Source organism: Tursiops truncatus, chromosome 11, assembly GCF_011762595.2.
Source record: "Tursiops truncatus isolate mTurTru1 chromosome 11, mTurTru1.mat.Y, whole genome shotgun sequence".
NCBI lineage: Eukaryota > Metazoa > Chordata > Mammalia > Artiodactyla > Delphinidae > Tursiops > Tursiops truncatus.
The window spans coordinates 34243170-34269088 of NC_047044.1; the positions used below are offsets into that span (position 1 = coordinate 34243170).

Genomic DNA, 25919 nt, shown 5'->3' on the forward strand with positions numbered 1-25919 from the left:
TAACCTTGAGAAACAATTTTGTGAGGGGAATATAAACAAATCATAGATAAATTATTTTATGTATTTAGATTAAAAAAACTCTAAATAAAATATGAAAAAATTGGATCCATCAATTTATACAGAGAATAATATTATATCATAGTCAAGAAAAAATTTATACCAGGAATGCAAGCATGGATAAACAACAGAAAATCTATGAGTATAAATTTTATATAACAATTTAAAGTTTAAAAAACATAAGCTTGACTTTATAAAGTAATACGGGCATTTGATATATCTGGGTCTCCTCTCTTTTCCTCCAACATGCCAGGTGAACTTCTCTTAGTGTCTTTTCACTGACTGACTCCTCTGCCTGGAACACACCCACCTCCCAACATTCATAACGCGAACACCTGCAAGTCCTTCAAGTGCTTGCTCCAGAAAACTCCAGTGAGGCCTATCCTGACCACTCTACTTAAAACTGAAATCCACTCTCCTTCCCCTGACCCTCCGAACTCCCTTAGCCTGGTTTAGGTTCTCTTTTTTATTATATAGCACTTACTTTCTAACATACCATATGATTTAATTATTTATTATGTTTATTGTGAATTGTTTGCCTTCCTTCTTCCCATCCCACTAAAGTTTAAATTCTATGACAGCAGAGATCTTTGTCTGTTTTGGTTACTGATGTATTTCAAGCACCTAGAACTGTGCCTGCTATTTAGTATGTGCTCAATAAATATTTGTTGAATGAAATAATTCATGATTCAAAAACTTAGTAATGAAAAGGAATTGCTTTAACATAACAAATAGTATATGTCCAAAAAACCACTTCAATGTACAGAATAATTTTAACTTATCCCACATTATTCAGCTGTATCAGTTGAAGGAAAATTGAAATATTTTTTACTTCTGGAGAAATACTTGTGCCCTGAGTCCCCCAAGTGCCTCCTTTCTGCTACTTCAGTCACCCTTGTTCCCTTCATGGAACCCTGGCTTTCTCTATGATCAATTTCCTTTGGTCAGTGCCAATTATAGATTATTATTTACATAAAATTAAATATTTTAATATCACCATTATTTGAATCAAACATGAAAGAAAATGTAGGTGAATGAAATCACCCAGGGAGAGTATGGAAAGAAAAAAGATATAAGGACCAAGGACAGAACCCTAAAGCCATCAACATTTATAAAGAAGATGGATAAGGGGTTGCTAAGACTTCAGAAGAAAACTGTAGGCATTTACTTTTATAAAAGACAACCACTGATTGCATCCTAGAAGGCCTATAGGTGCCCTAAGTACTTAACTATCATCTTAATTTAATAGAATCCCAGTATCAACCTAATTTTCTTGAGTCATTCTGGTTATGCTTCAATGAGAAAAGCAGTCATTTGTAACATTTTATAAAACAACAACACTAATAAAAACAAACAAAACTATATATTTGTATATTGTATGTATATATAGACATATATAGAGAGAGAGGAAGAGAGAGCAAGACAAGGAAAGGAAACTTTGTAAGAATACATATAAAATAGTTAACAATATTTAACTATTAAATATTAGCTTGTAGACTTGACAGAAAGGCAAAGAAACTTAAACACAGGGACTTTAACTTTTTAACTTCTTACCATGTACAAGTTCATACTTTGACATTTATTCAATGAGTAGGTATCACTGTTGTATTAAAATAATAATTTAGAATTTAGATTAGATTATGGAGTCTATGGAACTTGAATAAATCGGTTATGAGATTTTGAAATGAATCAAAGAAAAAGCAGAAAAGGCATGACATGCAAAACATATACTATAAAACGTTTTGTCTTTACGTCTCTACATAGCTGTAGACCCAGATTAATGCTTGGGCACAGTACCTGACATATATGTCAACTGAAGAAAAATGCACAACCTAAAAATTGTGAGTTATGTTTTATTCAGGGACCATACAGAGCACTATAGCCTGGGAGACACCTCTCAGATAGCACTGAAGAACTGTTTCAAAGGGGTAAGGGAGGAGCTATAATATAGAGGAGTTTTTGCTGAAAAAAAACCATGTAGTCAAACATCAAAAGATTACTGCTAATCACAAAATACAGACATCTCAAGTGAATGATTTTAGTGCTTTTCTAAGTATGGGAGGATGCAGGAGTCTGGGATCATTGAAATTATTCCTCAGATATGCATCTTAACTACTAGAGCCAGTATCTAGCACAGAATGTTTCCAGTTTTTCTCCAGCCTGAATTCCCCTCAGGGTGCACCACTTGGGGAGCTGCTGCAGTGGCTGATGGCTTGATGGTGGGTAACATGTTGTTTATTGTATTAGCAGGCAATATTCTTTGTTTACTAAAATGGTAGGTGATGTTCTTTGTCCACATATATAAAGTATTTTAGAAGCATAATCTATTATTATATAAAAGAAATTTATAATTAAAAAGTAACTTAAGGGACTTCCCTGGTGGTCCAGTGGTTAAGACTGGGCACTTCCACTGCAGGGGACGTGGGAACTAAGATACCACATGCTGTGTGGCTCAGCCAAAAAATTTTAAAAAGTTATCACTTTTGTTCGTATTTTCACGTATCAGAGCCATTATGGCTTTATCTACAAAATGCAGAAACACTAGCAGATTTGATCCTTGTCTACTGTTTTGAATGCTTCGCTATCTTAGTCAACTGTTTAAAAATTTGATTTGATTGCTTTGACATCTATCTATTCAGTTAACCCATTGTCTGCTTATACAGAGATCAGACAACATGGTTAATTGCCTTGCTTTTACCTCTCAGTCCTTCATCAGTCACGAATATACAGGATCAACAGAATATTCACTAGGTATTTGGGGATTGTGCAGACTTTATTTTAGAAACATTTTGAGACTATGTATCAAATAACATTTGTTTATATAACATAACATTTGGTATGGAGGGTGATATAATAAAAATTTTTACTGGAATGAAAAATAGAATCTCCACAATATGCTGAATATTATGGTGTCGGGAAGCAGAATTTGCCACCCTAAAACAGGTCTCTGTCATATTAGTGAATTTAAGCTGTTTAAAAATATTTTTTTTCCCCCTGAGAAACAGCAGACATGGAAAGGGCTCTAAAAACCACTAGGAGTTGCCCTTTTGTAGGAAACGTTTACATTTATGAGGGACATCTCCATTTGTATGTGTGTCTCCTGCTCTGTCTATGGAAGAGTAAGATGACCAAATCTCTAGAAACTCTTATCAGTGGAGAAGGCAAAGACTTAAATATGCATCACAATCACCCTTGTTTACTGTGCTTTTCCTGGTCACCTCCCATAATGACTCTCAGCATCCTCAACATCCTCTTTTGCCTTTAACTGAGGATGGTACTTAAGGTGAGGGCTTGGGCCATTTTGGTAAGTTACTCAGTTTTCCTGGGTCTCGCTCATGTATTCATGTTATTAAAATTTGTTCGATTTTCTCTTGTTAATCGATCTCATGTCAATTTAATTATTAGACCAGCCAGAAGAACCTAGAAGGGTAGAGAAAAATTTCTTCCTCCCCAACAATAGGAAAATGAATTAATATAATCTCATGATGTGAATCTATTTCAACATTTTCCTTTGAATTGTTGTTTCCACTTGTATAATGAAGACCTTTACTTTCTCAGACTATCCTTGGGAGTGAAATTTCTGGATCTTATGAGAGCTGCATCCTTTGCACTGTCTTGTGGGACACCGCTTACATCCTTAGTTAAGCCATAAAAAGGCTTATTGGTTTGAGTTGCTATTAAGATCCTACTCATCAATGGCCGGAAAATGCATGGGATCCTTTGAACTGGAAAGACTTCTAAATTATTAAAATTTTAATTAAATGATTAATTAAACAACTGTTCCTATGTTAATTGGCATGCAGAAGTGCCAAAAGGCAGAATTTTGAACATGAATTAATATTATCTCATGATGTGAAATGATTTCAATATTTTCCTTTAGCATCATGCATTTAAACCTTTTTAAAAGAATCTTTGAATTGTTTTTCTGAACTCTGGGCGTCTTTGCATAATACTGTCATTTTGAGGGATTTGGTTTTAAAAAATACTATGGTAGAAAGTCTTGGCAAGTCAAGATTCCTCCCACCACACACACGCCACACACACTTAAGGGAATACTCACTTACTTTCTCTTTCAGCCCTTCTATTACTTTTTTTTTTTTTAAATGAGAAGTATAATGTTGATTGCTTAAAAGTAGGTGTCAAATTCAGAAGGTGATTTAGATACAGGCAGGTATTTATTACTGTATCTAACAGATGCCTCCTGACTGTGTGAATTTAGACAACCAAAGCCTCAGGTTTTTCTTCTGCAGTGTACCTACCTCATAGGGTTGGTGTAAGCGTTAAGAAAAATCAAGCATATGGATTATTCCACACATTGCAAAGGCACATACTCAGCATCACATCAATACTTGTTGATATGTAAGTACACATCAGTACAGCGTGGGCATAAGGATGGGTCTACCTTTACCTGTAGGGAGAAATCTTCTTCCAAGTTCTGCTCTTCCCTTCTGTGTGCTGCCTCCTGCCGCTGCACCAACACCACCACATGGTGGCCATTTTCCTACCGTGTGACAGAGAAAGCACTCAGTAATTGCTAGCTAAAAGATGTTAGCAGTTGAACAGTCAATCTTTGAAAGATTTGGTTGTTAAAAATTTTAAACGGTACTGTTCACCTCCATGACTGGAATTACCCAGGATCTCCTTTTAGGACCTTTGCAACCCTCCTCCACTTCCTATCTTCTAAGGTGCCTAGTCCTGGTGGTAATTCTACACTTTCCATCTGTTAAAATCTATACATCCATTAAAGGCTTACAAAAATGCATAGAGGGAAAAAAAAAAAGCCAGCCATTCTGCCATTGAATGTCACCGTGTGACTGTTTGCAATTTTTTTTTCCTTTTCTCTTCTCTTTTTAAAAATTTTTAACTTAATTTAATTTTTACTTATTTATTTATTTTTGGTTGCACTGCATCTTTGTTGCTGCGCATGGACTTTCTCTAGTTGCATGGAGTGGAGGCTACTCTTCGTTGCAGTGCCATGGATTGCAGTGGCTTCTCTTGTTGCGGAGCACCAGTACTAGGCGTGCGGGCTTCAGTAGTTGTGGTAGGCAGGCTCGGTAGTTGTGGCGTATGGACTTAGTTGCTCTGCGTCATATGGGATCTTCCTGGACCAGGGCTTGAACCCATGTCCCCTGCATCAGCAGGCGGATTCTTAACCACTGCACCACCAGGGAAGTCCTGCATTTTTTTTTTCTGGGTATCACCTCTATCTAATCTCTAACTTAGGAAAATCGCATCATTAATTAGTTGAGAAGATTAAATAAACGATTTTAAAGCCCCAGGTGCTTAGGGGGCAACTCAGTAGCTACTTTATCTTATTTTTCCTCATTGGCATCAAGACATAAATTGTATCGATCATTTTTGAGGGCATTACTCCACAAATATTTGTCACTTGTACCTTTGTACATGCATTTGAGACAGGTGTCACACATCAGTGAAAAAGTGTGAGGGGGGAATACTGGTAGGCCAGAAGGCCTTCCTGGTACTACTATAAACAATTCCTGCAAGCATACAGAAAACTTGGTTTCCCACAGATAAGCCTAATCCTGATTATGGAGGACAGAGCTCTACGTATTTTCTTAAATTCTCCTCAGTTGTTATTGGTATTATTTGTACTATGTTTCAATTTCAATATATATAAAATGATATATATTAACATAAATATTTGCCTGTCACAAATACGTGAAGTAAAAGTAAATTAGACAAGATGTTCTGTAAGACTTTTATTGTAACTGTTTTTAGCTTTTCCTGTGGGGCATCTATCAGAGTATTTATTTACCCATGCCAGGAGAAGGGCATCCAGAGGATCAAATCTAATTTAATTTTTTCTTAAAAAAATTTTTTTTAAAGGTGGGTTTGGAAGAGACTGAGAAAAAGCTCTCTTGGCTGCATTAAAAGCTGGGGATTAGTAGCAATGTTCTGACCTGAAATTTAGGTCTTGTGATTTCTTTCCAGGAGATTTTTCACTGCATGAAAAACCTGTCTGCAATGGCCTTATTATTTAATTCAGTCTTAATTGGATACAAACCGTCAAAATCTGAGGGATTGTTGGAAGGCCTAAAAGTGCACAAAGGTATTTTTTTAATGGTAATATCAATCATCTAGAAGTGAAAACGTCCTTCACCAAGTCACTAAGCCTTTCTGCTATAACATATTTTACGTTCATTTTGCATTTCTTTTAAAGTTTCAAGGACATAAAATTTAATCTCTAGAGCATATGCCCTGTTTGGGGGAAGATTCAGCCATTTTCAAAAGTAGGCTAAGCTTTTGTGCTCCGTGATGTATATTTTAAGGAATTCTCCACGTGGCTTAATGAGTATGTCTTCATTGCTACAAGAGGTGAGTCAGGCTTCATTTTGTAATAAGACCCCTTGGAGACGAGTGGGATGCTAAGGGACCAACATAGGGTGAGGACTGGCTCCTTAAAAGAGCCTTTCATCATTTGGCCAGAATCACTGAGCGCTATCAGGCCACCGTTTGATGGAGAAGCAAATGCCCAGAGTGCTTTCCTTTTGCGAGAGATGTAAATGGCAGGCTGGGAAAGAAAGCTAGGGAAGAGTGTTCTCTGGGTCATTCACTGCTTCTAGTTCGGTCCCCGACGTTCGGAAAATATTCAAACGGTGTAAGGTAGGACCATTTCTATTGTTATCCCGGCTGGGACAAAGGCGGGGTGGCAGTGGTGGGGGCGGGCAAGTGATGCCCATCCTTTCGGTTGCGTAGGTTGGGGGAGTACGGGATGGCGCGGGGGGATTTGTTTTGTTTTGCTCTGAAGCCGGCTTCCCGGAGTCCCTCCCGTCCCCCGCCGGGAGCGCAGGGAGGACGCAGCGAGGCAGTCGCAGCGGCCTCTGCGTCAAGGGGCGGCGGGGCGGGGAGGTGCGGCGCCGGGCCTGGAGACCTGGCTCGCGTCCCCCAGGCGCCCGCAGCCTCCCCCTCCCCCGCAGCCTGTTGGCGGCCGCAGCTCTGGCGGGCCGGGCACGTGGGCGCCTCCGTCACACCCTCACTCACACACTGACACACACCCGCGCGCCTGCATCTCGTGCTCTTCGCCTGGCGGACACACAGGCGCTCAGGAGTAGTCCCCTGCCAGCCCGCAGGGCAGAGACCCCCTGCACCCTGCCCCAGGGCCCGCCCGCCCTCAGCAGCTGCTTCTCTGCAGACAGCTCCCCGCGGCCTCGGTCAGTCACCTGGACCCGACCCCTTGGCCACTGCTGCTACTGTCGGGACGTGGACACAGCAAGAGGCGCCGGCCAAGACACCCTGACGGTGAGGACACGCTTCTACCGCTAAGGACACGGTGTAGGTAGGGTGGGGCTCACCGTGAGGCACCCTGGAGCTCGGGGCCGGGGAAGGGAGCGGAATTGATGGATGGATCCCGGGAAGGGCTCAGCCTGTGTCCGGGGGTGAGGGGAGGTAGGGCGGCTCCAGAAACCCAGGAGGGCGAAGCTGGGCTCAGCGGGCGACCCTTCGGGCTCTGCGTCCTGCACCTGTGCACAATCGGGGGGCCTAGAAGCGGTGTGTAACGGGAAGCACATGGGTCGAAACGTGCCGCCATCCTTCTTCCTTCCTGCCGTGACCACAGCATCCCCGAAAGACTAGTCGTTTCCAAGTCCAGTCAGGGTTGGCCGAAGGGCGGGGTCCGCCTGAGGCAAGTCGGAAAGTTGCCAGGGTCGGGACGGAGCGAGACGCTTCCAGGGCTCTCGGTGAGTTGGAAGCTGATCCTCGTACAGGTTAGGGTGGGGCAGGGAGAGGAGCCAACCTCATTCCTTGTTCTCTTCTGGTTGCTTTTGCAACTGCCGAAGGCGACTGCCCAAGGCGGTGTGTTTTCACGTGACCCCAGTTCCCTTTTGCCTGAGGTATCCTGCGTTAAATGGTCCTGAAGTGGGCCTTTCTCCCGCACAAGGCACGCGGCTCTCGGAGAAAGCACAGCCTGTGTGTTTCTGCGCATCCAGGGATTTGAGGATGTGGTGGTGAGGGTGTTGGCGCCGGGATTTTAAGGAGAGGATGGGAGACCGTTTCTACGTTTCATGAACTCGGCTCGTTTGTGCGTGGCCTGGGTAGAGGACCGTTTTGAGTATAGAGGTAGACTTTCAGTCAGTAACGCGCCTTATAAATACGAATGGATTAAAAACGCTCGAGCTGTCCTGGGGACAGTTATGACCTACCCGGTCTCAGAGGCCGCAGTGGCTGGAATGCTTTTCCGTTAAGCGGAAAAGCGGCGTTTGCTGCTCGTTCGCGGAGAGGGAAGCCCACAGGTTCGCGCTCTCCGGTGCTGAGCTCTTCTTTCCGTTTTCCGTTCTCTTCCCTAGCGGGGAAACAGTGGAGTAAGAAGGGGCGGGGTCCGCACTGGGCGCCGTGACGTCAGCAGTGTTTGGGTGCTTATGCAAATGAGACTGCGACCGTTTCCCCTAGGCCGGCCGTTTCCCCTCCAGGTCTTAAAGGTAGACCCAGTCTCAGTCTGCACCGTTTGTTTGGTCCACTGCCCAGAAACACAAGAGGACCGAAGCGTTTGCGTTCTGTGCTACATTTGGGCTTCTCGTCTCCCCGTTTTTAAAGCTATTTTATACCTGTCATTGCCTGGTTGCTTTCCCGAAACACAGGGAACAATGTGTTTGCTTTAAGAAATATCATTCTCTGACGAACAACCCCGTGAAGAGCTCCTTACCCCACCCAGCCTCAGTTCTGCAAGAATGCTGCTGAGATACACTCCTGCTTCTGTCTTCAACGCATAGTATTGGATTTGACTTGTAGTAGGTATTTAATGTGTGTATTTCTCTCATTAAATTCGGAGTATTCAACCATCAAAATTGTCTATTTTATTTTTGCGAAAATGAGTGGGCTTTGTGTCTTACATGACCAGCGATCCATGTATATTTGTTAGCTTAAAATATATTATCAGTGTATTACTGAATTCGTTGACCATTTTCCTCCAAATGAAAAGAAAATTCAGTGTATTCTTTTTTTGCAGAAAGATAGGAATTAATGTTGTTGTGAAAGGAAGAGAATGTCATCATTTGTTGACAAGTTTTCTTTTTCTGATTGCACGTTGTATATTTGATTCAAGAATTACTTTATATTCCAATATATGTAACTCAAGATATTGTATTTTAATGGCGTTAAGAAAGATGTTCACATATGTTTTTAGGAAATAAGTGCTCTGTTATCCAATTAATAAAGTAAATAAGAAATACTATCTCAGTCTAGTTCAGGTTGCTATAACAAATTACCATAAACTGGGTGGCCTATAATGAACAGAAATGTATTTCTCACACTTCTGGAGGCTGGTCCAAGATCAAGGTGCCAGCAGATTCCGTGTCTGGTGGGAGTCTGCTTCGCGGTTCATAGAGGGTGCTTTCTCACTGTGTTCTCACGTGGTCGAAGGGGCTAGTTAGTTCTCTAGCATCTCATATTAACCCCCCAAAGCCTCAACTTCTAATACCATCACTTTGGGGTTAGAATTTCAACATATATGGGATGGGGGGAGGACACAAACATTCAAACCATAGCAAATAGTAAAGAATTTTTAAATTGGATCATAGCTGTTTGAGATACCAATAATCAGGTGAGATGCTTAGTTGTCAGTAGTTGAAATTTTAAAATAAGTTAGAATAATTACTAAAACCTAAACTTGATGAGCGTTAGTTTACCCAGTGATCACAGTTCAAATTTTATTTTGTACATGTTAGAAAATATACTTGTCCTGTCATGACAAAACTTTTGTTTTAATTGGTAAGAATTTTGCATTCCTTTGAACTCTGGGGTTATCATCCAGGTAATTAAAAAATCATTGACTTAGAATGATAGACCTGAAAGAGACTGTTGATGATCAAAAGCACAGAAAGCCTTTACTTCTCAATTTACTTCTCAACTTCCTTTGGAGAGTGTGTTAACCCCTTTATTACTGCATACATATGCATGATTGGCTGTAATAATAATTTCCTATGCAGAGTCGATTTTAAAATAGTTTCTGAGCAGATTGCATTATTAACAAAAATCCATGGGTGTAGTCTGATGCGTGAAAGCATTCAAGGTTACATAGCAGGCATCTTTAGATTTATTTCCAGTTTGCCCTATAAATTAAAACAAGTCCTAACTACTCTTCTGGATATATTGAGTAAATAATTTTTTAATAAACAAATTTATCTGCTTATACATTAACTTTGACCAGTAATGATTGTCTCATATTTCTTGGTGAACAGGAAACCCTAGAGACTGGGCTACAGGGTGGTATTAAATGCACGGTACCACTTGATATAGGAGAGAGCTGTTTTCAGTCTCGAAGTTCAGTTTATTTCCTTGTGATTGACGCGCTAAGGTATCCTTTCACATAAGATTAATTGTTATCTTTGAACAGAATGCTTAACCTGGGAGCTTCTTCACCTATCAGATTGGCAAAGATCAAAAATATTACTCACTGATAAAGACGCAGACGACGTAGAGAATGGACTTGAGGACACGGGGAGGGGGAAGCGTAAGCTGGGATGAAGTGAGAGAGTGGCATGGACATATATACATTACCAAATGTAAAATAGATAGCTGGTGGGAAGCAGCTGCATAGCACAGGGAGATCAGTTCAGTGCTCTGTGTCCACCTAGAGGGGTGGAATAGGGAGGGTGGGAGGGAGATGCAAGAGGGAAGGGATATGGGGATATATGTATACATATAGCTGGTTCACTTTGTTATATAGCAGCAACTAACATGACATTGTAAAGCAATTATACTCCAATAAAGATGTTAAAGAAGAAGGCAGAGGGAACCAGGCACTTTCATACTTTGCTTGTGGTAGTACAAATTGAGACAGCTTTTATAAAGGGTCATTTGTCAATATTTACCAAAATTATAAAAGCACAAACTTTTGATCAAGCAGTTCCGCTTCTAGGAATTTATTCTACAGATATGTAAATGTCAGATATACAAAGTGAGTTGCTTGAACATTGAAGCAAAGGGTCAGAAATGACCGATATATGACATACTCATACAATCATTTTAAAAAACACAGTAATATATGACATACCCATACGATCATTTAAAAAAACACAATATTGTATTGAGAGCAAAAGGTTTTAAAGATTTTTAAAGTGAAAAACCAAGATGCAGAATTATGTTTCATATAGTATATAGTAACAGTGGTGTAAAAAGAAAAAGGTTGGGAAGGTGGAAAGAAAACACATATTAGCCTGAACATACATATTAGCTTGAATATATACCAAATATCTGTGGAGGACTTTGGTGACTTATAGAGAGATAGGGGTGGGATTAGATGTGCTGGGGAAAAAGAGTGGGAAGATATTTTTCACTCTATACCCACCATATTATTGTATTATTTATTCTAAATATAAATTTAAACATATTCTAAAGTGAAAACAGTAGTATATAAAAAGTACTCTTGGGAGAACAGTAGCCAGGCATCAGATGCCATCAAATGAGTAAGGTATAAAAGTCAATGGAGGGGCTTCCCTGGTGGCGCAGTGGTTGAGAGTCCGCCTGCCGATGCAGGGGACACGGGTTCGTGCCCCGGTCTGGGATCCGGTCTGGGAAGATCCCACATGCCGCGGAGCCGCTGGGCCTGTGAGCCATGGCCGCTGAGCCTGCGCGTCCGGGGCCTGTGCTCCGCGGCGAGAGAGGCCGCGACAGTGAGAGGCCCGCGTACCGAAAAAAAAAAAAAAGTCAATGGATCTTTTGGGTCCATGATTTTTGTAGTTTCTGAATTTATGGGAAAGTTTCCTACATTGAATATTCTTAGTAATAAAATTGTATTAGAACAGCAGATGAGATTTAGTGGATTCACTAAAATTAACTGGTTATATCAGCATAAAAATGCACATTTTTTAGTGAGTTGACTAAGGTTTTTTTTAAAAAAAATTTGAGATGGTTATAGATTCATATGAAGTTGTTAAGAAATAATTATATAAGATAATATATAATTATAAGAAATAACACAGAGAGTTCTTGCATGCCCTCTATGCAGTTTTCTGCAAGTGTAACCTTTTGCAAATCTATACTATGACATCATAATCAGAATACTGACATTGATAAAGCAAAGTTACAGAGTTCCATCACTATAAGGATCCCTGTGTGGCCCTTTCATAAGCATAACCACTTCAGTCCTGTCCCCAGCCTCTCCTTAAATCGTGGTGACCACTAACCTATTATTCATGTTTGTTGTTTTGTCTTTTTAAGAATGTTATGTAAGTAGAATCATATAATGTGCAACCTTTTGGAATTGGCTTTTTCCACTCAGCATATTGTCTATAGATTCATCTAAGCTGTTGTGTGTATTAGTGGTTTGTTTTTATTTCTGAGTAGTACTCCACGGTATGGATTTACCAGAGTCTGTTTAACCATTCACCCATTGAATGACACCTGAGTTCTTTCCAGTTTAGGGTTGTTATGAATAAAGCTGCTATAGAAACTTGTTCACAGGTTTTATGGAAGCTAAATTTTCATTTCTACAGCATACATGCCCAGGAGGGCAATTGCTGGATTATATGGTAGTTGCATGTTTTGTTTTCTGGAGAGCTGTACCATTTTACATTCTCACCAGCAATGTATGAATGATCCAGTTTTCTCCATATCCTTGCCAGAATTTGGTTGTCTTTCTATTTTAGCCATCCCGATAAGTATGTAGTGACATCGCATTGTAGTTTTAGTTACCATTGCTAATGGCTGATAATGTCAAACCTCATTTCATGTGCTCATTTGCCATCCAGACATCATATTCAGTGAAATGTCCCTTTATGTCCTTTGTCCATTTTCTAAATTATTTTTAATTGATGATGTTTATGAGTTCTTATAGATCCTAAATACTGTTTTTTTTTTCTTGGGGTTGTGGTCTGCAAATGTTTTCTCCCAGTCTTTAGCTTATTTTTTTCATCCACTTGATAGGTTCTTTCACAGAGCAAATTTTTAAATTTTGAAGTCCATTTTACCAATTTTTGCTCTGATGGATTCTGCTTTTGGTTTTATGTCTAAGAATTCTTTGCTTAGCTCTAGATCTCAAAATATTTTCTGATGATTTCTTTTTAAAAGGTTTATAGTTTGATGTTTTACATTTAAGTCCGTGATTCATTTTGAGTTGTTTTTGTATAAGGTATGAAATTTAGGTCCAGGCTATATTTGCTTGGGAATGCCCAATTGTTCCAGAGCTATTTGTTGAAAGGGCTATCCTTTCTCTACTGAAATTGCTTTTGCACCTTTGTCAAAAATCAGTTGGATGTATTTGTGTGGACCTACTTATGGGTACTCTCTTCTGTTTCATTGATCTATTTGTCTGTCCTTCTGTCAACCTCACACAGTCTTTATCACTGTAGCTATATAAGTCTTCAAATAAGGTAGAAAGATTCCTCCTACTTCATTCTTCCATTTTGAAATTGTTGTAGCTATCTTAGTTTTTTGACATTTTATATAAATTTAGAATAATCTATATCTACAAAAATTTTTGCTGGGATTTTATAGGAATTGCCTTAAACCTGTATACCAATTTAGGGAGAATTGACATATTTACTGTGTTGAGTCTTTCAGTCCGTGAACATGGTATGTCTGTCCATATATTTAGGTCTTCTTAGATTTCTTTCATCAGTTGAAGTATTCAGTATAGAAGTACTGTTCATATTTTGTAGATTCCTTGGTATTTTCAATATAGACAATCAGGATGTCTACATATATGGAAAATTTTCTTTCTTCCTTTCCAATCTATGTGCCTTATATTTCCTTTTCTTGCCTTACTGCCCTGGCTAGAACTTCCAGTACTACACTGAATAAAAGTATGTGAATAGACATTCTTGTCTTGTTCCTGAGCTTCAGGGAAAATATTACATTATTCGTTTTTGAATATTGAACAAGCCTGTGTACCTAGAATAAGACCCACTTGGTCATGGGGTACAATTCTTATTATATAGCACTGAATTCTGTTTTCTAATATTGTGTTAAGGAAGTTTTTGTCTTTATTCACAAAAGATATATATAGTTTTTTGTTTGTTTTATTCTGGTACTATCTTTGTATGGTTTTGGATTCAGAGTAATACTGACTTAATAAAATGAACTGCGAAGTGTTCTATCATCTTCTATTGTCTGGAAGAGATTGTGCAGAGTTTGTGTTAATTGTTTCTTAAATGTTAGGTGGGATTCTCCAGTGAAACCATCTGGGCCTGGTTTCTTTTGTGAGAGTTTTAAAATAATGCATTCATGTTTCTAAATAGTTATATGGATATTAAATGACCTGTTTTATGTTGGGTAAGTTGTGGTAGTTTGTGTTTTTCAAGGAATTAGCCTATTTCAACTAAGTTGTCAAGATTTACGTGTGTAGAGTTTTTGCTAGTATTTCTGTATGGTCATTTTGATGTCTGCAGGTTTTCTTATAATCCTTGTTTCATTTCTGATATATAAAATGATATACAAAAGCGTAAAATCGACCTTATGGAGCTTTACATTAGGGTAACTAAACGTGTCTTTCAAGGCTAATATTTATCTTGTGGTTACAAGAGAATCACTGCATGGATTTAAAAACCTAAACCACACCTTTTTTTACACAGGTCTAGCCCCACTGTGAATGGTTCCTTGGACAATATTTCAAATTTAATTAAGTATTTTTACTTTCAGTTAAATTCAGTGACTATTCAATTTCTCTCCCCCATTAGGTAGTTAGTACATATGCTACATAACAAACTATCCATTTTTTGTTTTTTTTTTTAGTAGGTTTGAAACAACGTTATATTGAAGCATTCACCCTCTGTTACCTTCCTGGGATTGTAGTGACTTTAAACAATAATGATTTATTATTTTTCATTATCCTCTGTGTTGGTTGGGCTCAGCTAGGTGCTTCATCTGTTCTAGTTGATATTTCTAGTTGGTATTAGCTGGCTATTCAACTGGGGCTAGAATGTCAACATCTTTGTTCTTGTTCTTGTGGGTTTAGCTCAGATGGCTGGTACAACAGGTGGTTGATAGAGTGTCTCTCTCACTTTCCATGTGGGATTTCTAACAGGGCAGGTGGACATTTTTTATATTGTGTCTGGCTTCCAAAAGAGTCAAAGCAGAAACTGCCAGGCTTCCTGAGGCCTAGTGACATTTGCATAGTGTCACTTCTGCATTCTAATGGTCAAAGAAGTTCAAGGCCAGCCCAGAATTAAAAGAAGGGGAAATAGACTCCATCTTATTAATGAGATGAGTAACAGGGATAATACAGCATTGGGAAGAATTGTTAACATTTGTGTTTGCTATCTATTATAGGAAACATCTAAGAGAGATCATACTTGACATTCTATGATGATGACAATGAAGCATGTTGAATGCTTTCAAATTCATTTTTTCCATAAGGCATGATAATACAAATATAGAAATAAGTGTAATACAATAGAATGTGCCTGCAGGAGGCTAATAATAGCTCCTGAAGATTTGTCTACCTCTTAATTCCTGGCACTTGTGACTGTTACCTTAGTTGGAAAAAGACTTGTTGCAGAAATTATCTTCAGATGAAGAGGTTATCCTAGAATGTCCAGGTGGGCCCTATATGCCATGCCATCTCAGATGTCCTTATATGAAAGAGGCAGAGGAGATTAGACACACATAGAAGAGGAGGAGGCAATGTGACTATGGAGGTATGGACTGGAGTGATGTGGCTATGAGTGAAGGAACACCGGCAGCCCCAGAAGCTAGAAGAGGCGAAGAACAGACTTTCCCCTAGGGCCTCCTGAGGGACTGCAGACCTGACAACACCTTGATTTCGGTTCACTGAAACAGATTTCAAATCTCTGGCTTCCAGAGCTTTGAAAGATCAGATTTCTGTTGTTTCAAGCCACTAAATCTGAATTTGTTACAGCACCCTCAGGAAATGAATACAGTGCCTAAATCTGAGGTGTTCTCAATAAAATTTTAAATGTTTAAAAGACTTTTTGTATATTTTCAAAATGTTTAAAAGGCCTTTTGAAAGACTTAGTTAAATAAAATTTAAGATCTGTCCTTGGTTTATAGAAGTCAACAAAAATACATTTCAATTTCTGGGAATTGCTGTATAATTATAATTAACTTTGAAATAATTGCAAGCTCACAAGAAGGTGCAAAGGGAGGTCCTGGGTAACCTTCGCTTAGCCTCCCCCACTTTATAATCTTATATAAAAATACAGTACAATATCAAAACCAGCATATTGATATTGGCAAAATTCATAGAGCTTTTCCAGATTATGCAGTCATTTTTTCTGTATGTGTGTGTATGTATGTATTGTTCTTTGCAATTTTATCACATGTATAGCCTCATGCAACCCTTATCACAATGAAGATACTAAATGGTACATCTCACAAGATTCTCCTGTGCTACCTTTTTATAGCACACCCACCTGTCCTTCTGTACCATAACTCCTAGCAACCACTGTTCTGTGGTTCATCTATGTCATTATCTAATTTCACAAATGTAATATAAATGGAATCATGAAATATGTATCCTTTTCAAACTGGCTTTCTCTCCCCCATTTAGCATCATTCCCTTAAAGTTTATCCAGGTTGTTGCATGTATCAATAGTTCTTTCCTTTTTATGCCTGATATTGCATGATATGGACGTACTCTGGTTTGTTTAACCATTCACCCATTGAAGGACGTTTGGGTAGTTTTCAGTTTGGGGCTATTATGAATAAAGCTTTTATGAACATTTATGTACAAGTTTCTGCTTGAAAATAAGTTTTTATTTCTCTGGGATATATGCCTAAGAGTGCAAAATGATGGTCACAATGGTAACTCTATTATTAGTGTTAAAAGTAACTGCCAACTATTTTTTAGAGTGGCTATACTATTTTACATTTCTATCAGCAATATATGATTGATCTAGTTTCTTCACATCCTCACCAGCTTTTGGTGTCATTATTTATTTATTTATTTATTTATTTATTTATCTATTTATTTTAGCCATTCTGATAGATGTGTTATAGTCCACATTTTTGGGCAAAACGTATGTTACCAAGTGTAAGTTGTGACTTTGTATTTCACTTGTAAAAATGTTCTCCTCCTTTTGATTGATTCTGTGATTTTTTTTGTTATCTTTTTGCTTAATGCAGACATTTTATATAAAGAGATATAATTTGCAAAATAAATGCTTAGGTGGAATTCTATATGGTTGAATATTTTTTGTATTATTTGTTAAAATCATTATTTCATTATGTTACCAAATTTTGTCTTTTTCTATGGTGATAATTTCATAACTGTAAACTTCTTAACATGTGCCTTTTTTTTCTTGGGTATTTCAATATGGTTCAACATTTTATTTTTGTTCAAATAGTCTTTACTTTTTACCTTATACATTAGACTATGAAAAAATATATTTCATTTGAATTCACAATGAATTTCAGATTCAATGTTCAGAATTGGTTCATATTTAAAGAAAACTTTATTCAGTAAAATTTGAATTTGTCCAAGTCAGGGAGATAATTCACTGTTGTTCTAGTTCTTTATTATAGAATATTAAGATTGTGGAAAATGCTAGTAATTAGCCAGCACAGGCATGTCTGTTTGAGTCATCTCTCATATCTAAGATGCAAGTGTCTGCCTGCTATTTTAGGGTTTTGCATATTTTCACTGGAAACATTTATTAATGTCTAATATAACATAACTTCAAAAGATGTTGTAACAATAGTAGTTTAAAAGTCTGGAAAGATGGAGTAAGAACTCTGTTAATTCTATAGTGAATTCTTTCTATTTTGAGTTAACTCTATAGTGAAATTTTTAGCAAGAATAATCAAGACAAAAGCAGAGAAAACACCTATTACCAATAGCAGGGATAAAAAATGAGATAAGACTAAAAATCCTGCAGGTGTTAAAAAACACTAGGGACTATTATGAATCACTTTGTGCCAATAAATTTGACAATTTAGATGATATAAATTCCTTGAAAAGCACAACTTACCAAAACTAACATAGCAAGAGAAAGAAAACCTAAGTAGCTGTATATCAATAAAATAAATTGAATTTTTAATTGAAAATATTCCATAAAAGAAAACTCCAGGCCCAGATGGCTTTATTGGTGAATGCTGCCAAACATTTTAGGAAGAAATAAAACCAATCCTACATATAGTCTCTCAGAAAATAAAAGAGAGGCCATTTCAGAACTCTATTAAGGAGTCCACCAAAACCAGAGAAGTAAAATATAAGAAAAAAAATTTTACAGATCCATGTTCCCATGAATGTAGTTGAAAAAAATCCTTACCAAAATATTAGCAAATAAATTCAGTGATATATTAAAAGGGTAATACATCTAGAGTAAGTGGGGTTTATCCCATAATAAAAGATACAAAACCAATCAATCAATATAATACTCTATATTAACAGATTAAGAAGTTATGTGATTATCTTAATAAAAGCAGGAAATTATGTGACAAAATTCAACAGGTATTCATGATTCAAAAAAAAAAAATCACTGAACTAGGAATAAAAGAAACTTCTAAACAGATAAAAGGACCTGATGAAAAAATCCATAATTAACATTGTACCTAACAGTAAAATATTGAGTACTTCCCCACTAACATTGGGGCATAGATGAAGAAATCTGCTCTTAACACTTCTGTTCAAAATTTTGGTGGATGTCCTAGCCAGAAAATAACTCAAGAAAAAGAAATTAAAGGCAAACAATAAGACAAAGCTAAACTATCTTTATTTACCAATGACATATTGTCTATATAAAAATCCTAAGGAATCTTTAAAAATAACAACTTGATTTAGCATTGTTGCAGGGTATATAGCTTGTATTTAAAAAAATCACTTTTTTCTGGAGAGAAATTAAAGCAGATACAAATAAATGGAAAGATATAGCAAGTTCATAGATTGGAAAACTCAATTTTTTAAGATGTGAGTGCTCCACAAATGGGTCTATAGAATCAATGTAATCCCATTCAAAATTCCAGCAGACTGTTTTATTTTGGGTAGAAACTGACAAGCTGATTTCAAAATTTATGTGGAGAGGCAATGAAACAATCTTAAGAAAGGAAAAACACATTAAAAATGGTTAGGCTTGAGAACCACAAGTTAAAATTTTATTATGTTGATTTTAAAAGGTTTTGAATCTAGCTTTAAGTATTTAAAATAGATTTTTTTTCTGAAAAGTTACTCATGAAGATATTAAAGCAATACAAAAATGGGAGAATGAGAAAAATATAAAGATAAGTCCAAACTTAAATAATGTAACATTTTCAACATTTTAAATGTATGTAACTCCCTATATAGAATAGATAAGTGGGAAGACACCAATTGTTTTATATTTATAATAGGTTTACATTTATAATAGGTATATAATAAGGTTCTTTGCAAGCTGCAGAAACTGATGCTGGCTATGAGGGAAAAAAAAAGAAATATTGGCAGGGTTGCAAGGACTCAAAGAAACAATGGGGTGCTTGGCAATAAGATGGAAAAGGGCAAGAATGAAAACAGTTCTGAAAACTGGATCCAGGATCCATCACTATGGTAGTAGTTACAGCCTGGGCATAATCCCTTTGGAATTAAATGAGATGCCAACTTTTTGATCTCTTTGTTCTTCTCCTCAAGGTTCAAAATCCAGGGAGAGGAAATCTAACTGGACAAATGCAGATTATTCTCAAAAATGGTGGCAGTATTTCTCTCTTCCCTCTACTCATACCTTTAGCAAATTGACTTTGTTGTTCCTTCCATCAAAACATGGAGTTTATTTACTCTTGGGTCATCTGGACTTAGCTGTGTGACTTGCTTTGGTCAGTGAGACATCAGCAAATGTGACACAAACAGGCTTTACTAGAACTTGTGTGTTGGGCTTACCCCTTTGGGCTAGAGTTGGAACTCTAAGCTTATAATGTGAACAAGCTGGAGCTCGCATTTTGGAGAGACTACGTGTAGGAGGACCAAAGTGCTCTGGCTGATAGGCTGTCCCTGCCAGAATGTGATTTGAGACCCTCTTAGGCCATCCTCCTCCACTCGAGTTGACAGGTGACTGCAGAGCAGAAGTGACCCAAGTCAAGAGAAGCAAAACAACTGACCATTTAAGCCTAGCTCAAATTGCTAATCCACAAAATCATGAGCAAAGACAGTTTTTGTTTGCTAAGCTATTAAATTTTGAGGTAATTTATTATGCAGAGATAGAAAACTGGTTTTATAAAAAAGTGGTGTTAAGACACCTGAAACATGTAGCATTGGCTCTGGACTCACATTATCCTTAATTGAATGAAGTTGTAATATAATACAAATATAAGAGGGCGATAATCATAGTAAAAAGAAAACATATATTGAGTACTCTCAATGTGTTTGCGTTTATCCAAGCACTTTATTATTAGATAACTAAGTAATTTAGCCAAGGTCATAAAACCATAAGTGATAGAGTTTGGATTTGAACTCAGTCTGTCTCTAGAACCTAGATATAAATGTTTGGCACCATGGCCTTCCCTGGTGGCACAGTGGTTAAGAATCTACCTGCCAATGCAGGGGACATGGGTTCGAGCTGTAGTCCAGTAAGATCCCACATGCCGCGGAGCAACTAAGTCCGTGGGCCACAACTACTGAGCCTGCACTCTAGAGCCTGCGAACCACAACTACTGAGCCCACGTGCCACAACTACTGAAGCCCACGCACCTAGAGCCCATGCTCCGCAACAAGAGAAGCCACCGCATTGAGAAGCCAGTGCACTGCAACAAAGAGTAGCCCCTGCTTGCCACAACTAGAGAAAGCCCGCGCGCAGCAATGAAGACCCAATGCAGCCAAAAAAATAAATAAATAAGTAAATGTTTGGCACCAACACATATCTTTTCACAGCAATAAATATTAATTCCTACAAGATCTCATTAAAAGTAAATAAGAAGGATTATACAAACACATGAAGAAGTGGGGTCATTATCCTTTTTTGGACTATGAGTTTCATATTTAGACTGTATCCTAAATTGATACTGTCAATTTAATCCTCATTACAGTTTAATCCTCATCTTTCTGCTATGAAAGATGAGAACATTCTCATACCTTTCTTTCTTTCTTTCTCCCGTTTAAATTCCTGATTTTGTTAGTCAGGTTATCTTTGGATTTTAATTTATATTTTTCTCCTCAACATAATTCTTATAGATTTTGAACCTTATTTCCTTGTTTAAATTAATGTTCACGTCTGTCGTTTAACACGGGTCTCTGTCTCGATTGGCTAAATTTCATGATCATGTAGCCTGTCCCTCTTTCTCCCCATTAGGGCTCATCAGATCTTTTATGGATGAGAATATTTGCGACATTTATAATTGGAATACAAAGTACTTGAGTATAAAAACTGAAGATCAAGTATTTTTTTCTCTTAGTTTTTATAGAGGTGATTGAATGTCCTGGGCTTATTTCTCCTTTCTACTTCTGCTTGAAATCCCTAGGAATCTCCATACTAGTAATTTCTCAGTGTTGACCGTTCTACATTATTATTATTATTAAATAATACAAGTCTTAGCAAAAGTCTGCTATTTTATCTTTTAGTATTTTGTGTTTTATTCTATTCTGTTTCCTGATATATATTCTACATTTATCTTTTGCTTTTGTTTCCCTCTCAACTACTACCCCTCCATCTCCCTGTTTCTATGTAAAACTTTTTCATTCTTAGCAATTAATCTCATAATTACTCATAATCTCATAGTTACTTACTAAATAATCTCCTTTTTGAATGGGGAGATGTCTATCTTGTCACACCATGTAATAAAAAAATTAGTGCCGTGCAAATGAAACATAGATGGAGTGATCGGGGGCACTCTGCATCTTCAATTCAGATTTAATCTCTGGAACAGTGGTTGTCAAATTTTTTCAATAGTAAATATTTTAGGCTTTGCAATCCATACAAAGTGATTCAGTTGTTGCAGCACAAAATTAACCACAGGAGATATGTAAATGTGTGGGCATGACTATGTTCCAATAAAATTTTATTTACAAAATCAGACCGTGGGTTGTATTAGATTCATGGGCAGTATTTTCTTGACCCCTGCTCTCACCTGTTACTCCGTTGTAGACAGGAGGCCCTTATCAGTTAGTGATGAGGACAGCTAATGCAACTCCTAGGTACAGGTGAAGAGCAATATGATAGCTTGTTGCCAACTTTACTCTCCCAGGAGTGGATGGTGATAACTTGGCAGGGACTGTGCAGTTAATTGATTCTGATTATCCTACTGCCCATGTGACCGGTAGAATATGAAAAATTTATCACCCACTACTTCACATCCTCCCTGGACATTCCTGCTTCGTAGTAACAGTAATACACTTTTGGCAATAGTCGATTACACGTTTAAATCTTTGTTTATGGCATACTTTTACGGGCTAAGTTCTTCAGGCAAGCTTTTGGCATTCCTAAAAAATTTCTCTTTCAGAAAAGTTGGATCTTGAAAATTTTGAAATTAATTTGGCTTTCAAATTGTCTCATATACTAGGTTTTTACAAATCCACTCAGAAACTGCATTTATATCTTTTGGCTATATGCAGCAGCTATATAAGAAAGATATGACTCTGACTCAGTAAATATAGGGACTTGGGGTAAAAGGCAAAAAACGAAAAAACAACCAAACGTGTAATAATGTAAAATACTTGTAGTTATTATACAATATTATTCTGTCATACTTCAGTTCATTTATTTGACAGACAAATTTAAACATTGAGAATGTGAGATTGGTAAGATAATGTCATTCTCCAAGTAGAGCTTATGGCCTATTGAAGAAGAGATATACATTTTCCCCCAAGACTTACGTGTTACTGTGGAAACTTCAATGTTACTGCAACCCCACCCAATATTTTCCTATAGCCGTCCCAGACAGGAGCAGGAGGTGGGAGAAACAAAGTGAGATAAGAGAATGTAAATGATTTTACTTGTGATAATATTAATGTACTATCATTTCTTTTTTTTTGCTTATAATAGAAAAGGAACTCTAAATGCATGCAAATACATATTTAGCATCACTTTTTAAGTTTTAAATTTTGTAAAGGTTGCCTAAGATTATTGCATTATAAATCTGTATATGTAGTTAAGTACATTTTAGGCATTTAAAATAGAAAGTTGCATTTAAATTTTGTTTCCATTAGACATTGATTTTTTTTTTCATAAGAATGTGAACTTTGGGTAGTCTGACAGGAATTTTTAAACTAAACTATGCCAAAAGATATCCTATGTATGATTATTCATTGGATATGTAAAAAATATGCAACAGTGGCCAAAGATGTTATTTTTAATTTTTTTCCTGCAAAGACTAGAAATCTGTAGAAGAAATACAACAATTTTCAGATAATTAATTTGAGGGAGACTCATGAATAACACTGTCTTTTAAATTTTTTCTTCATGAAATGGTGGGTGATTTTACTGTAATGTCTTTAAACTTCAATACATTCCTTACCTTTCTATTTGCATGGAAAAAAGCAAAAGGAGTAACAGACCAATGTCTATTGAGGAAACTAAGTTAAGAGTCATATAACTATGAGAAGTTACACAACTAAGTAAAAGAGCTATGGCATAACTCCAAGCTTGTCAGATTAAAACAAATGCTCTTATCCATGTATCAGTAAAGTTATTATGCAAACAGTTTATCATTAGATGATCCAAAAAATGTAGACCTTTAGATAATTCATGTCTCACAAATCACAATTTCTTATATGTCAGGTTGTTTTCTTCCAGCAAAAACTATTTGGAAAATTAGCTTATTTCAGTTTTTCAGTGGTTATATTTATCCATCTATTCAACTAATAATTACTGAGCTCTAGGGGGAAATAGTACAAATTAAACATACATAATCCCTAACTGCATGAAACTATTTCTGTATCCAACCCGTGTTGGCCTCTTCAAAATAGTCACCATGAGAAGTTTTTCAGTTATTCCAGAGATATGTCTACTATTCAGAATATTTTGGGAATGCTTCTCTTTCAGACTTTCCTTCACAGTCTTCCTGTTAATCTTCACCAGATCTTAATGAGTGTATTTTCTTAGAGTATATATTTTAATTTTGGAAACAATGAAACACATACAAACCTAAAAATGATGAATAGTTATATGGTTAAGTTAAAGAATTTTTCTTTTCATTGCGTTACCCAGCACCCTGTCTTTTTCATTAAGATTATAAGATAAAGTATGACAGACTCTTTCTCTGACTTTTAATGTAAATCTAACAGCAGTTCCGTCAAAGAATTCCATTTTTTTTCTAGCAGTGAATGATAGAATTCTTGGGATATCATTTTTAAAGCTTCCTGATCCAATTTTGAGGAGAAGCTCTCATATGTTTAGTCACTTTTTAAAATAGACAACTTCATACTGGACACAATGGCTATTATCAAAAAGTCTACAAATAAATGTTGCAGAGGATGTGGAAAAAAAGGGAACCCTTGTACTCTGTTGGTGGGGATGTAAATTAGTGCAGCCACTGTAGAAAACAGTATTGACGTTCCTTAAAAAAACTAAAAATAGAGCTAACATATGATCCAGTAATTCTACTCCTGGGTATATATCCAGAAAAATGGAAAACTCTACTTTGACAAGATACATGAACCCAATGTTTAAAGCAGTACTATTTACAGTAGCCAAGACATGGAAGAAACCCAAGTGCCCATCAACAGACAATTGGCTTAAGAAGATGTGGTATACACACACACACACACACACACACACACACACACACACACACACACTATATTACTCAGCTATAAAAAGGAATGAAATATTGCCATTTGCAGCAACATGGATGGACCTAGAGAATATTATGCTTAGTCAAGTAAGCCAGACAGAGAAAGACAAACACCAAATGATATGACTTATATGTGGAATCTGAAAAATAATACAAATGAATACAGAAGAGAAACAAACTCACAAACATAGAAAACAAACTTATGGTTACCAAAGGGGAGTCAGGGAGGGACAAATTAGGCATATGGGATTAACAAACTACTATACATAAAATAGATAAGCGATCAGGATTTACTGTATAGCACAGGGAATTACACCCAATATCTTATAATAACCCATAATGGAATATAATCTGCAAAAACAAAACAAAGCAAGCAACTGTGCTGTACACCTAAAACTAAAACAATATTGTAAATCAGCTCTACTTCAATTAAAAAAAAGAATAGTCTCATTGGTTCGTAGATATGCCGTGTGTACTTACTTGGTCTGTATCTGAATAGAGAAAGGAGGTGAGATATAATGCAAACAGAAATGGAGAAAGGGGAAAATGCCAAGGTGATGGCAGTGTTGTTCTTGAGTTGTTTGAGAGAATGTACACACAAATATCACAAATTTTTACCACTTCCTGAATCTGTTTATGTTTTTCCTTATGTTTGTTGTGGCCCACTCCATTTCTGCTCAACTCTAAGTTCACTTGTATCCAACGTTCCTGGTCTCTCCTATTGTAAGGATGTTGGGTCATTTACATTGTGCAGCGTGGTGCAGTTATTTGGGATGCACCTTTCTCTATAGTAGATATAAGCTCGTTAAAAGCAGATATTGTATGTTTCATTAATGTTTGTGTCTGATGGGATTCAGGGTAGGTTGCCACAAGATGTGCCACTCCAGCATGCAGATTACTTTGAGCTGAAAAAATGAAAGCCCAAAAGACTCAGGAAGAACCTTTGAATTCCTCCCTTACTGCCTAAAAGAATTTAAGATAGGAGGCCTGTCCCAGTAAGGAGCTATCACCACTGATAACTATAGTCAAGTATTAGGTGTGGTAGACAGGAAGGAACCTAGCCAAGCCCATTTGATCAAAGTCCTCTCTGCGTCCTATTGTCTTTGGATGACCCGCAAACATTTGTTTACCAAACAACTCCTTTTATCTTCCTTTGAATTCTTTTACTTCCCCTTAAAACCTCAGATCCCTACCTCCTTCTTAGTCCAGAATAATATATATATATCTCACCTTGCCTTTGGAATTCTTCATATTTATGT

General features: G+C 37.1%; 1 protein-coding gene across 1 annotated transcript in view; it reads left to right on the forward strand.

The window, feature by feature from the left end:
- The first annotated feature begins 6782 nt into the window (after positions 1 to 6782).
- The window catches only part of SLC6A15 (solute carrier family 6 member 15), a 47418-nt gene continuing 28281 nt past the window's right edge, over positions 6783 to 25919 (forward strand). Inside the window, exon 1 of the mRNA XM_019918729.3 lies at positions 6783 to 7317. The gene's annotated coding sequence lies outside the window, so the exon portion shown is untranslated. The remainder of the gene's footprint in view (positions 7318 to 25919) is intronic.